Raw genomic sequence first — 14126 nt, 5'->3', positions numbered from 1 at the left:
CCTGCCTGTTCTAGCCTGCTTTGATTGTTTTAATTTATTTGCTAGCTTTGCATTGCTTTTGCATTCACACTAATGGAATATTATGTTGAAATCTGCAGTTTGAAATGGCATTTATTCCGAGGTAGTTTTTGTTTTAGTTTGAAATGAAATCCTCCAAGTCAAGTCGAAGGTTTTGTGGTTCGGTGGTCCAGTGGTGCCACACGTCAGAAAAGGCTATTAAATCGGGTTCGGATCGTCTCTTCGTAGCTATGGGAGGCTAGAAATGGCAGACCAAGACCTCGCGAAGTTGTACAAACTTTCTTCCAATGAAGAAGAATTCGTAGGAGATATGTGCAAGTCCCATTCTTCAGGGAAAACTGGAGAAAAGGTACAAGGCAAGTATCATGGTAATTATGACCCTTCGCTCGCTGTAATAAACCCTCACTTGAGTCCTCTAAAAATCACTTCCCAAAAGCATAGTTTTGACAAATGTTATATGGGAGCTGTTTAGCAATGGCGGCTATCTAGTCAACATTTTATCATATTTAGTAACAAAAAAAGCAAAAACTCTTCCATCCAATCGCTGCTCATGCTACTTCTAGTCGCTTTTTTTTCGTTTCCGACCGAAAATGTCACCAAATGCCGGTAAAATCGGGTCAACGCCATTCAAAATTTTCTCTACTTCTGCTGTCAAATAATGTGAGCACAACTTCCTCTCTCTCTCTCTCTCTCTCTCTCTCTCTCTCTCTCTCTCTCTCTCTCTCTCTTTCTCTCGCTCGTGGAAACAATTTTCTTCCTACCAAGAGACTGTGTAGTTGTGTGTTCGATGTTGGTGGTGTAAAAGTTGAGATAAGTTTATGCTGTGCTTGTTGGCAAATGTACGCTCCGAATCTGAATACATTCGACAGGAGAGCGAGAAAACGAACTACTAAAATGCGCATGCTTGGGATCTGTGGGTCTGCCTCCCGGTTAAAAATCGTCCAAAGTACCATTCTTTTGCCCCTAGCATTTACAGCAGTTTTCTTGCTGCTGGCGTGTGATTTAAAGAGATCAGCTTTTCATCTCTTTCCGTTTTTGTTGTTGTTGTTATTAGCTCCGAAAGCAAATGATTTGTAAATATTTCCTGCTTTCCGAGCGGGTCGTCGCGTACGTGTAAACGCGGCCTGATGACACGCGCCCTCTGTTGAAGTGTTGAATATGGAAATCACACCGAACAGAACTACCCTAGATCAGGAAGTGAGTGTGTCTTGTAAACCGCATGTACCGTGGTGTAATCGTAGCTGAAAGAAATAAAAGAAACGAAAAAACCGGCCGCAGCAGCAGCACACTGACACGACGCTTCCGGTCAAACGCTCACAGGGAAAGCCACGTGCACACACACACACACACACGTACCGGCGGAAGGAAGGCGGTGAAGGTGGCAGGTAGGCAGAGAGGAAAGGCATGAAAATCTCACTCTATGTGTTGGTCTCTTCATTCTCACCTTGAAAATGAAGTTTTCCCGAGTGCGGCACAAGAGAGCGAGGTGGGCTGTATTTTTCCACCACCTGTCAAGTTTTCCAACGCGTTTCCCTTTCGCTCTCGCTCTCGCTTGGTGTTCTCTCTCTCTCTCTCTCCTGCTCGGAAAAAAAACGTTTCATGCCACATTTCATAGCTTCCACGTGCCAAAGTGACTCAATCTGGTCCCTGGTCCCTCACCTGGAGAGGAAAGCAAGATGTTGGGGGACAGGTAGTTGTGGCCATTGGCTTCTCCATACCGGTCGGTTTCTCCTTTCTTGCTGTCCGAAGACACGACCGCACGAACGTGTTTTCCCTCCCACTCCACCACCATTTGGGGTCAAATGTTGTCAATGACCGAAACAACGAAACTCCTCCTATAATGGCCACGGTATTATGGAGAAACGTTTTCCTTCTGTTGTCTTTTTTTTCTGGCTTAAATAGATGTCTAATAGCAGTATGACAACATCATCACCGTTTTGCAGATATCAGCTTATCATCAGCTCAGTTCGAATGATCCTTCGGGCGCGATCAAGTATTGCAACTCATCCGTTTGTGCCTTGCCGATAGTGCACGAATCACAAAGAGAAAGAAGAAACGGTCATTCAAAATAACCTTCAAACCGTTTTCTACAGCAAAGGTCTTTAGCGCCGGTTTTGTGAAGGGGTGGATTCGGAGGGTTACCCCGCTTATTATTATCGGGCTCCACGCGTCGTCGATTAAACTAGATAGCAAAAACAGAACGACAACAAGAGGTAGCCCTCTTACAAGGGTATAATATTACAAGAAGAAAGAATTCCATCTTGCATCCGGACATAAGAGAAGTGTGTCTTGACATTTTGCATCAAGTGCAATAGTCGATTTGTACGAAGGATCTTTCTTTCTAAGCGACAAAGAAGAAGGAATAGGTGTTATGAGTCATTCAGTTCTTCTGCTGCGAGCTTTTGTGCTGTGTTTCACCCTCTTTGTTGCTTGTTTTCTACTCATTCAAACTTGCATTACTGGACTACTTAACGTATGTACTAAAAATGGATTATTTCCACTGGGTTTTCAAACACTTTTCCTAAAGTCTTATCCCTTTGTAGACGACTATGGTTCAAAGAATTCAATAAGGAACAGATTTCAGTCGGTTTTCCACGGTATTGTGTCGCCGTAAAATGTCACTTAAATTGGTTGAGAATTGGAATTGGAACTATATAGAATTTGACACTTATGAGTAGGTATTGGACCACTCTTCGCTCTTATGGAGTGGTTTTGGCATGATAGTGCTTGATTCAGTTATTAATAACGTTGGAGCTGCAACGTAGACAATTAATTGTGCACTCCCACCGAGAAAATTCAACTTGGTTCTCGAGCAAAATAGGAAAATTCCTTAAAAACGTGTCTTCCACATTTGAATATGTTTGAATTTTTTCGAATTTCAATATGGTTTCGGAAACGTCAAAACGTCGCTAGAATGCTTTCGAAGAACAAAATCGTCGTGCAGGAACACAATGTCAGTTGAGCTGAAAGATGTTGAGTGCGTTACAGACTAACCTTGGACTCGCGGATGGGGATTTTGCAAAAAATACGGTGCAGCATAAGTACCGTCAGAAGATCAGAAGGATTGAGTGCAGACTACCGCTCTTTTCGTGCTTCAAAGCAACCAAACACAACTCTGAAGCATAATCACATCGCCATACCACGTGCTCCAAAAATTGTATGACCAGGTTCTAATGAGGTACGCGTTCTGATGGATGACGAAACTCACTAAAAAATAAGTTCGTTTTTGCTGACAAATTTGCCCGCAAACTCATGGTATGGCAAGCCATCTGCAGCTGTGGGGACACAACACACGCCTTTTTTAAGATTATTGTCTGCAAAAGTGTGTTTTGCTTTTTAATAAAGCACATAAAGGCCCAATTAAGCTCTGGCCAGATTTGCCAACTGCCCAACACGCATACTATTGGAAAAAAACAGCTACTGAAGTGGATAAACTAGTTGTTCGACAGCTTATGAGAGATATCACAAGAAAGTTGCTTAAATTCATCCGTACATTAACAAATATACTTTGCTCGTATTTTATGATGAAAGAACAATAAAAAACCTTTCGTTTGATGTAGAAATTATATTTCTACGTTAAAAATTTCTCCTTTTTAAAGCCTGTTATGAGTGACCGCATTCTAAATGAATAACACTTTACAAAGTTCATCATGCATGTTCGAGACCAAGCCTTGTGGACCATCTAGAATTCATTCGAAATGAGTCGATGACAGTAGCATAGTTCTGATGGTAATGGTTGACGAATAGACTAGTGTAATAATACGTTTTTTTGGGGTAATCCTCAATCTACATCCAAATAATATGTCAGGCGGAGTAGCAGCTTCTAGTCCAAGTAGAGTCCTGGTAGAGCTGAACAATGTAATCATTAATTTTATGGACAAACATGGCCAGGCCCCTGATCTCGGTGGCGGTATCGGATCTCCGAAAAAGAAGCTGTTTAGCCATAGAAATTTTTGACATTTAGAAAGAGTCTCCGAACATTATAAGAGACCCTCTTGGAAAGTGGAAAGAAACAGGAACAGTATTGCTGCCAGAGACATCGTGGGTACAATCCTTGATTGTGAGATTCACGTTCCGTTTTTTTTTTGTGGATGAAGCTAAAGCACCTCCCCCACTTTATCTCTACTACTGTGGAACCACCTCTTTCCGTTGACACACGTGTACTCCAAAAATATCTAAACCCGGTGGACCGTGAATGTGAGAAAAAGGGTAGTACGGTCTGTGGCCACATGTGTTCTGTGTGGATGCTCTTTTTTTTGTTGCTTACACTGTTTGAACAACTCGTTCGTCTAGCGATCGTCTCGTCTTGGTCGCGATCTTGGTCGCTAGAGTCCAGCAGAGACAATGTAAAGGTGGAATCTTGCCGGTGGAAACTCATTAAATTCCTTGAAGGTGGAGGAGGGCCGAGAATGCACATCCCCAACGGGTACCGGCTGGTGTTTGTTTGGGAGACAGTGGGAGAGGGGGTTTGCTATTTTATCGCGTCGAGACAATAAATAAAAAAAAAAACTATATTTAGATAGCTGTTGCTGATTCCGATCGCGAGCGTGTGACCTTGTTCCTCCTTATGACGGGCTCGTCCATTTTTCCACCTCGCCTTCGCCTATAGTATTGGTTGGTTTTGGAGTATTGGAAAACCATCGCCCGGGGCAGCAGCACACATGATTCCGATTAGAGACAGGGTGCAAATTATGGGCGGAGATATATCGCGATAATCGATCGATTGTGACTCTGTCTGCTGTGTGTGTTTTTCTTCTTCTTCGTCGTGTGGTGTGTGATAAAATGACTTCCCATATCTCGGGTCCCCCATCCCCCTTATCTTGTCTAGCAGCAACCCGAAACCACTAAATTAAAATGAGACAGTTTGGCTCGCTAGGCTACTAGTGTTCCGACTATTTCCGGCTATTAAATCCAGGATTGTGTTACATCTGGCCACACAGTTTTAGACATTATAGATCCCCTCTAATGCGTTTGATCAATAACCCGTTGCGCTTGTCTCTCTGTGTGTTTAAAAATTGGTATGCCTGGGAAAAGGCAGAACAGAGAGAGAGAGAGAGAGAGAGTGCGAGAGGGATAGGGCGTGAGGGACACCGACCGCGCGCACTGCACTGTCTGCTTTCGCATTCCATTATCACACCTCTATTTGCGATGGGTGTGAAAAGCCAATTTTTTGATAGCGATAATCAATAAAGTAAAATCTATTAATTCCGAGGCAACAGTAATCTTTGCGATGTTTTTTAGTGTGTGTGTGTGTGTACTACCTCCTCTCCGTTCGGAAATGGCGTACCGTATCACACCACATTTCATATTGATTGCTAATTTTGCCGTGCTGGTGTTATGTACCAAAAATGACCAAGAGCGGGAGTGATTTGTACGCCAAAAAAGTGTGAATTATTGTAAAAAAAGGTATCGCAATTCCGTTTCAATAAAGGCAGTAAAAAATTGGGAATAAAAGATTGGGGGATGTGCCGTTTTGGAGGCTCGGATGATGCTTGCTGAAGTTCCCGAAGTGGTGGTCCCGGGTGTACCGGGGTGGGGTCGAAAATTAGGTCGAGCTTCTTCCCCATGTGTGAACGCTTTGTTTAAGGAATTGTTTGTGTGTGGATTCTATTTGCGGGCTTCTCATACTCATCAAACTTTTGTTTTCTGAACGGTTCTGGGGTTGAGATTCATTCTAGAAGGGCATCCTTTATTGTGCTGTTTGTCCGTTTTTGTTTAAAAATTTTCTCTGAGACTTGAGGCCTGTGCTTTGTTAAAGGTGCCAATTAAAAATGTGTCCAAGAAATTAAACCAATGTCGGAAAGTCTACGGCTTATTACGCGAAATAGCAACAATATTTCCAGCGTGTTTCGGGTTGTAAATCATAAAGGGTAAGCACGATTAAAAAATTAGACAAAAAATAAAACCTGTTCCAGAAACTGAATGTTTATTAGATAAACATTCTTTCTGGCGTGTTCTGGACTATTTCCAATCCCAAAAAAAAAAAAAAAAAAAAAAAAAAATTTAATCGTATGCTAATGATCGCACTTTTCATCTGACGCCTCCCATCAGGTTCAGCACAGACTTGTTCCGAACGGTTTTTGACGCTTTCTTCCAGTCTTTTTGAAAACTGTCGATGTTCTCCGCAGCTTTAACATGCTTTCTCAAGTGTGGCTGCAGGGCAGTTCGGGGCGTTCGTGTCTTTGGCATAGTGAACTGAGGCCAAATCCGGCCCAAAACAACACTGGATCAGCATGTTTTCGTATCATGCGCACCGAACGTCGATTCAAACACTCCCGGGATGTAGGTATCGGTCCTCCATCGTCTCCGTTGTCACAAACGGTGGCGGACATCATCCCGCATTTCGCAAACGGCTTCCCACGCCATCGCCTTTTTAGCGAATTTTTAGAAAAATATAAATTTGTCGGCTTCTTCGACGCTTTCAGGCTCTGTGAAGTATTCATTACTTAGACTTACCGTTACCGCGTAGTCAGTAGAGTCAGCTCTCACTACGGAGGGACAGTGCGGCTGGGATTTGAACCCCGGTCCTGTCGTTTCTAGATCGATCATCATAGTTGTTAAATTGCTAGTTTACTTCTTTCGAAATTAATGTACTTCTCACTGACGAGGTGTTCTAATTTTCGTTAGCATTAAGGTGTGACAATAACCACTCGACGTTGTTCAATCAAATATTGAACGTATTTTACACAATCTGTTCTGCACGACGCAGCACCACATTTGCAATTATCTCACCCCTCTTTACCCGGATGTCTTCCATCGCGTTCTATGTGTAAGTGGTCCACATTTTCAAATGCTACTGATATGTGCAGCCAGCCTAATCGCTCTCCCTCTCGATAGGAGGATTTGTTTTTTTTTCCCTACTGTGGCTCATTTTTATTGCAAATTCACCATTAATAATCGCTGGTGATTTCTTCCTTTATTTTTTACAATTTTTGCTTTGCCTTTTACCTTAGCCTTGATTAGCGCGTATGACGATAATCGCGGTCTCGGACACAAAAGAGAGAAAAGAGTTTGGGGGTGCCGTACACGAAACATCAAAGATCGCTAAGAGAGTGCATTCAGACGGGTAGGGTGAAGACGCGGGGATGGTGGTCATCTATCGCGTTTTTTTTCTGATAAGGAAGACGACTCATAGGCTCTCTGGCGCGCAGTGCTGGAAATACATTTCCATTGCACATGGGATGGAAGAATGGAGGGATGGGTCGGAAGTGACGTATGATTGTGGGGAGCTTTTGCCCTGTGTTGCGGCCCCTGGTGCCCCCTTACTTGTGATGGAGGATTTTGGTTTTTGGTAATCTTGTTTTATTGGTGGCCAAAAAGTCTCGTGTCGTAAAACGGAATTTCAATCCGGACCGATTATCACCAAAGCTGGGATACTGCAGGACAGAATGGTGTGTTAGGTGAAAGCATAAGTTTTTGCTATTGTTACATTACAATAATTCTATGAAAGCAGAAGTAAAATAGAGCGACGCAGATCGGAAGGTAATGCTGGACATAAGCTGTAAACGGTTTGTTTAGAGCCATTAATTCTGAAAATATTTTTAATAGAGAGACAAGACAATAATTCCCAAGATGTCTAGTCTTTTATCTACTGTAATGATAGCTATTGGGCGATAACATTGAGGAGATATCTCGGAATGTTGTTAATCCATCTGATAAGGTCATTTATCTGATCAAATTATGCGTTCAGGAAAGTAATTTTTAAAGGTGTTCGTACCCACTCACCACTCACCAGCCATCGAAGCGCGATCATATTCTGAAATTAGACTTTAATCTTGTGACTTTAGAACTTGTGCATTCACCTCATATATGACTTCGTTTGGTGTGTCTAGCCGACAGAACGCTATCTGCGTGTGTCAAGTGTCAAGGTAAGAGGCTCTCTCTTGTGTACGTTGCGGACGAGATTAATGCAACAAGCATTAGGGTGAATTCGTATGACGGAGCGAGAGTTTTTGTATAGACATTTAATTTTTTTTTTCCTATCAGCTTCAACATCCGACGTACGCAGATTTTTTTTTTAAAAGACTTATCAATAATAACAAACGTGTTGCTTTTCTAGCCCATTTTATTCGAGAACATCTCGTGCTACACTACTAATGACGGTGTGGCATTCGTGAGCAATTCTTTTAATGTTTTTTTGCTGTCGAAAACTGCAAACATATTGTTGAATTGATTAGTGTTCTTGGTCGTAATTTTTGCTTGAATTCAGTGTGGCCAGCCAACCTGCAAACGCTGTAACGGGCTGCGTCAAACACGGATGGATGATTGGTCGGTCTCGGCTCAGATTAGGATCGGTGCATAAATTTATTTCCATTTTAAACAATTGAAGGTGATGATGGTGGACTGTTGCTGTGCGTTGTGTGTTGTGGTTGGGAAACAACAGAATACTTCCCCTATGAAGAAGCAGTGCACTTTATGCGCTTCGTAATTATAAACGATCGTGGTGGAGGAGAACGTTCACTGCTCTCGTGTCCAGTTACATCTGCAGCAATATTAGAACGGTTCCCGCTAGTCTGGTACGTGCTTTGGTGCTCGTTTGGTTGGCGAGAAAGGCTTAAAATAGTGCATTTCGTCGCAGTAAGAGCAATCAAGATTTAAACAAATGGCTTCTCTCAATGCTCCACTCCCCATGCTGAGTTGCCGTGTATTTGATGGCAAAAGGTGCTCGCCCCGTTGTAATGACAGAAGTCTCCCGCTAGTCTGCATCGTATAGACAGCCGGTCTGATAAAGAAAAGCACCCATTCAGATGGCAGGAGCGACGGCTCAAAAAAAAAAAAAAAGAAAAAGGGAAAGGGTTTCGTTGATAAACGGTGCAGCCTGTTCTGAGGTACAAAAACCCTGCCGCTAAAAAGGGTTTTTGGGTGATGCATGGGAGGCAAAGTTGTTTGATAATTGATGATAAGCCAGATAAGCGCGACCCGAACTGAGTTTATATCGCGTAGACGAGCAACAACGAGCAAGGCGAGGTTAATTTTTTTGAAGAATCGCTTTGAAGACCCCCGGACGTTGGTTGGGACACACATACACACACACACACACACACACACACACACACACACACACACACACACACACACACACACACACACACACACACACACACACACACACACTCACACAGAGAGACACACACGTTCGCGATCGTCGCTATCTCCGATACGAACTGGAGCACACACGACGCCGTTTGCCAGTACTTCCGTCGCGATCCCTTTTTTTCCTCACTATCAAGCCACGTCTGTCGTGTCTGTTATCAGCTATCTAGCCTGGGAGGGGAGGGTTCGTCACACGGTGTTCAACATTTGTGCAACATTTGTGCGGAGGATGTAAATGGATGGAACTGGGAAGAAAAGAATACAAAGCTTGCACAGTGCTTGGCAGAAAAATAGAACTGAATTCGTGAACGGCGCGTGTGGTGACCCGAGTGTGGGAAATTTTGGAATCGTTGTTTTATCAGGTGAATGATGAGAGAGTATTGCCTGGGGACCACATGGTAATGAAGGCATACGGAACAATTCGCGCTTGCGGTGGAAGTAAATGGGGCGAAGGACCTATTCCGAGGTTACGAAGTAAAAAGGGCGTTTGAGGAAGCGTTTGCTAAATGTCTGACTAATAAATACGATTATTTTAATAGAATTCGAATGTAAATGATCAAGCACACTTTATATTTTTCTCATAGACCACGAATGTTTTGTTATTGTTTTTTTTTATTTTGCTCGCCGACTGACTCATTTTGCATCGACCTTTACCAATCCCAGTGTGTTTCGTGGATTCAAAAATATATGTGCATTAATTATAAATTCCAAACCGACAAATCAACAAACGGCTTTACCAGACGCCCCCCCTGATGTATAATATTTCACAATATTTAGCAATTATGCAACTGATTCAGTAATATATTTCCCTATTTTTCCTCTGCTACATTCTGCCAACCGGGGCGGCAAACGGAAAGAAAGGAAAGAAACAATACATTGCGTTTAAAGCTCCGATTTAGGAACACAAACCCCGCCAAAAGGGATATACATAGTCGCAGTTTTCCCTACCCTTGGGGTTGTCGTCGTCGTTGTATTGCGTCGTTTAAAAAATGCCGGACCATTGCGAGAATTATACATACACACACACACACACACCACGCACGGCGCTGCTGTGTGGTTTGTGCGAGCCGGAATTGCGCGTCTTTTGGGTTCCTTATTCTTTCCCTTTGCTTCCCGGTGGCAGGGGCACGCGCAAGACGAGACGCAATGGGGAGTTGAGAGTTGATCGAAATCACCGTACCAAACAGAAAGGAGGCTTGGGATCGGGGGAGAAGTTTTGATCTTGAAAACACGGGGGGAAGGAAAGGGATTGGAAAATGGCGGTGACGGTGGAGAGTAGTAAAGCAGAGTGCGAAACGATTAGTGCAGCCAGATGCGTGCGGTTGATGACACATATAGAACTGGGCCATTTCGTTGAGACCTTTCTAGAAATGGACTGGCAGATGTGGTGAGAAGTTTTGGGTAGAATTTGAAGACATGTTCTTTCCTCTATGTTTGTCAGTTTGTTCCGATTGTTAGGTGAAAAGCGTTGATGGTGCTTGATCGATTTTTTTGTTGTTAAAGTGTGATCTTTATTGCGACTAATGGCAGGATTATGCAAAAAAGCTACTCGAATAAAATTTTGAAATAAATTTTTGTGCTTTTTAATATTTTATAAAATCATTAAAAAAAAAAATTCTTCGTACAGCATCGTACTGCTTATTTTGACGGCACTGTAATCAAATCTTGGACTGGTTTTCGTACACCAACATGCACTTAGCGTGTGGGGGTGTCACATTACATTTTTGATAAGCGAAATATCAAAAAGGAAAAGTAAAAAAGAGAGAGAAAAGAAAATTGCTGACAAATTTTCTTTTCTTTCTGGTTTAAATAGAGGAAACTAATACAAAATGCTGCATTATGTTGCTCGAGATGCTTTGTTTTGCTTTACGAATATTTGAAGCTACACGAAAGACGCTCGGGGGAGTAAATTAAGAGTAAAGTTTCACTGGAAGCCAAAAAGCCAAGAAGAGCTTATAGTGCCGAAAGAATACGATAAGGCTTATACTTAAACTCTCAGGGATTTAAGGGATTTTTCGCACTAAAGGAACAAGCTTTTCTGATAAAAAATTACTAGTGCCTTCGAGTCAAAAGTTGATGATCGTTATCAAATATTGGTGACCATTTTTGAAGACCAATTTTAGCTCCAACGACTATGATCGGCGTGATCTTTCCTCGATAACTGTTTCTTCAAAACCATCGGCAAACTTAGTTTTCCGACTTGGTTCTTATCTTCAATGTAGTTATATTATTCATGGCTTAATGATCCACAATGCCTGGTATATATATTGTGAAGTCCTAACTACGGGGGAACGGAACGGATGAGACTTGAACCAGGGTCCTGAGGTGTTAAGACCGGCGTCTCTGTCGCAACTACCATCGCATAGACTATTTTTGAAGAGTTACCACAAACTTTTAGTCTATTTGTGACACACAAACTGCCATGGAAATGGACCACGAGAAGCATGTTTGTACTCCGGTAGTTTTGAGGCCTCAAACTTGCTCGGATTCCGAAAATACGATCAACTAACTATGCGGGGAATAATTATTAGCTGCATTTTATGGGGGCGCCTTGTATCGCGTTGCACACTCACTGCATCGGCATCCCTCCCCCTCTATTTTCCTATTGCAACGCGGAGCAATGAATTGGATTGGAGCATCTTCTAAGCAGTTGAAAAGTAAACGATCGGTTCGTAATCGTAGTAAAGAAGCAGGGACAGGAAATAAGTACGATAATGATGATGCTCGAGTTTGATTGCACGTCGTCGCTCCGCCAATTGGTGGTGGTGGCCTTATGTGGGTGGGTGGTATGGGCAAGACTGCAGCCGCCATGCTTTTGTTTCTGTTGTTCAATTAAAGCAAAAAGATAAACGATGACGCTGATGACGTACGGTTACGCGCATGCGGTTCCCCGTGGACCGAGAAGAGAGGGCACAGAATGTCAATCGGTGGTCAACGGCTGTATATGATCCGGGCAGAAACCGTGGGTAAATCGGTGTGTGTGTGTGGAGCCATTTTTTGTTTTGTTTTGTAGATCGGTCGACGTCTGATGAATGTTTTGCTGATCGTCTCCATCATTTGTCTGCTTGTGTTGTGTGCGTGTTTGTGTGTGTAATTTATCGGTTCCAGTTCGGTGCGATTTGTGTGGAATAAATAACGTTTTAGCTTCCACCCTCGCCCAATGTGCTCCCATGATGTGTGTCCAATCAACAACCGACGAGAATGTGCCATTATTCCATCGTGCATTAGGCATCAGAGGGTTGAGAGAATGATATGTTTTTGTTCTGTTAGTGATTTTTATAACAATTGTTTGTCCGCTTGTTCGCTTGCTTGGTCTGGAAAAGCTAAATAAATGGTAGCGGACCAAATTATGACTAATGTAAAGAAAAAGAAAATCAAACAGACAAAATTGTGTTTACAGTTAGACTCTGCTATGAAACAGTTTTGTTGGCTGAATAAACAAGCTTAATGGATAGTGAAAATATTTACTTATTTTATTTCAATTATAACTTTCAATTATAACACTTTTAGTAACTGAAACTTACCTGTTGTTTTTACTATTATTTTTCTTCTTCCAGAAATGCTTTGTTTGGGTTGTGAGCAGCAACCACAACACCACGACAACAACCCTGTCAACACGATCGTAGTTAAACGGTTGTACCCAACGTGCGACGCCGCTGGTAGTGCCATCATCCTTCGCAGCATTAGCTACTACGAGGCGGCCACTACCTATCCCACGGCAACGGCCATCCCCATCGATGATGCATCGCAAGAAGCGAAAGTGTAAGCTTTCCTCGTGAACAACTATGTGTGCCTTATCTCATTGCGAAACGCAACGCTGCTACTACCAAGCCAACGGCCGTCGTCAGTAGGGAAGAACCACCAAAAAAACAAACCAGCACAACAACAGCACGCATCAACACAGCTCCTGCTTCCCGATCGTCCAAACATCTCCCCACCTTCCAGTCAATCGAACGTTTAGTACGACTTTGTACTGGTGACCATCGACTTCTCAACAGCAAACGACTCTTCCTAGGGCAGCTGCAAAAACAAAAAGTAAACACAACCGTGCACAATATAGTTAATACGCGCGCCCTACGTACAAAGCAAGGCTCTTGATGAAAGGTGACCCTACTAGAGAGACGCTGTCGCAGAATTGCAGCTATAAGTAACAATCAACAACCAACCAACCAAACCCCCACAGTCAATCAATCAGTGCAAAAGCCGAAGAAGAACGAAAAGAGGAGCAAAGGAACACTGCGTCTCGTGCAGAAGAATTGGACGGCAAAAGAAACAAGGACGCTTCGTTGCTGATTATACTCTTTCACGATCCACTTTGCATCATCAGCCTGACGTCCTTTTTTTCCGGGATATTCTCCCTCTGCTAAGTGAACTGGATTTATATACAGATTTGTAGTTATACTTTTTAAACAAAACATCCTTGCCCTCTTCCGACGAGTCCCCGCAGTGTGCGCAACCCAAAAAGACCAAAAGGTGTGCGCAGCTAATCCAATCAATTACAAAAGTCAACACGCGTGGGTGTGCCAACACACGGCCGATAGCGGCAGCTGACGTTGCACAAGTACAACGAATTAGGCACATTAGTAAGTGTGCGCGCTACAAAAAAGATACGTCCGTCGAGGAGCGGGGTGCGGATAAGCTGTAAAGCAACAAATAATACAATATATAAAAGAAAACAACATAATATTAACCCGTAGTACAACAAGCACTTGTCGTAGACAAGTGTGATTAGTTTGTAACGTGAAACACGCATGCAAGAGATATCTACATCGCCATACGTTGAATAAGGGAGGATAGAATCCTCGCAGAACGCTACAAAGTAGGAGGAGACGACAAACCATCGAGAGGGAAAGTGAGAGAGTGGATATACGATCCCCAGTCCTGTCATACGAACTATACCTTTGGATTGTTCTGCTTCCGGTTGCAGTAAGGAAGGAAGCAAAGCATCAATACTTCCGGTGTTTCTTCGCACACTAACCCGAACGTTTCGTGTTTCGCTTACGAGCGGAAAGTTT

The 14126-nt window shown here is 42.9% G+C and overlaps 2 protein-coding genes across 2 annotated transcripts in view; one reads left to right on the top strand and one right to left on the bottom strand.

The window, feature by feature from the left end:
• LOC126563470 (acireductone dioxygenase) overlaps window positions 1-14126 on the bottom strand; it is a 568562-nt gene that overhangs the window by 129682 nt on the left and 424754 nt on the right. The gene's annotated exons all lie outside the window — the stretch shown is intronic.
• Window positions 1-14126, top strand: part of LOC126562373 (26S proteasome non-ATPase regulatory subunit 4) — a 363835-nt gene that overhangs the window by 301618 nt on the left and 48091 nt on the right. The window lies entirely within an intron of this gene.

Source organism: Anopheles maculipalpis, chromosome 3RL, assembly GCF_943734695.1.
Source record: "Anopheles maculipalpis chromosome 3RL, idAnoMacuDA_375_x, whole genome shotgun sequence".
Classification (NCBI taxonomy): domain Eukaryota; kingdom Metazoa; phylum Arthropoda; class Insecta; order Diptera; family Culicidae; genus Anopheles; species Anopheles maculipalpis.
This window is presented reverse-complemented; position numbering and strand designations above follow the sequence as displayed.